This window comes from Cynara cardunculus (genome assembly GCF_001531365.2).
Source record: "Cynara cardunculus var. scolymus isolate 2C chromosome LG 13, CcrdV1, whole genome shotgun sequence".
In the NCBI taxonomy this organism is placed as follows: Eukaryota; Viridiplantae; Streptophyta; class Magnoliopsida; order Asterales; family Asteraceae; genus Cynara; species Cynara cardunculus.
Genome location: NC_037540.1, coordinates 32318704 through 32319696, shown reverse-complemented (window position 1 = coordinate 32319696; position 993 = coordinate 32318704).

The following is a 993-nucleotide window of genomic DNA, read 5'->3' as shown; positions in this document are numbered from 1 at the left end:
CGAGAGAATCATGATCAAAAATTCCTTCTCCAAGCTCAAGAACACGGCTGCAAATCCTGTTCTATTAGACGAGGATGAACCTGACAATATTGAGATGAACCAAGCTGTATTTCAACCTGCTGGACAAGTTCTTCCATTTCCACCAGCAGAGGACTCGACGAATTTTGATGGTTAGTAAATATTATAGTTCGATGTTTTAGGGTTGGTTAGTAAATATTGAAGTTCGATGTTTTAGGGTTGGCTAGATTATTAAGTTCTTGGTATGMATATTTGTTTTACATTTTGCATCTAGAATATGGCTTCATTAGAACCTATATACTAATTGTGGATTCCCTCTAAACTGATGAAACAGTCTTCATTGGTACTCTCTTAGCATTTTTTATTTGATCATGTAACATTTACTATTTATAAATATGCATTTTATATTGATGTGTTACTACTAATGCTACTGCTACTGCTACTTCTTCATACATTCATCCATTGAATCCATCCAATGCTTGACATGATTCATCATGATGAACCTGTTTCATTAGTGGGTAAGAGTCGTCACCYTCACTTACTGGGTAAGACTCTTGGTCCTTGTCTCGTTCTTACCGGGTAAGATTCTTGGTCCTTACCATATACATCCGATGACGTAATAGAACTTGGTAAGCGCTAACCCGAGTAAGGATTTGGTAAACAGCCCCTTAGGATTGTAATAGTTGCATAAACATCATAGAGATTTGTCTASAAATGTTACATTAAAAGGGTATACTTRACATTGCTATTTGAATCTATATGGAAAAAAGAAAATAAGATGATCATCTTCTGTGTCATTGCGGTTATGTGAATCAATGACAGTTAAAACCAATGAATCTTTTGGCTTGAAGCAGCTTGATTTTCATCCATAAAACTGCAACTTTCATCATCTTGGAGACAGACAAGTTCATTTTTTAAAATTCAATTAACAGCTTGTGTACCAATGAATCTTTCTGCTTGGAGAAGTTGCAGTTT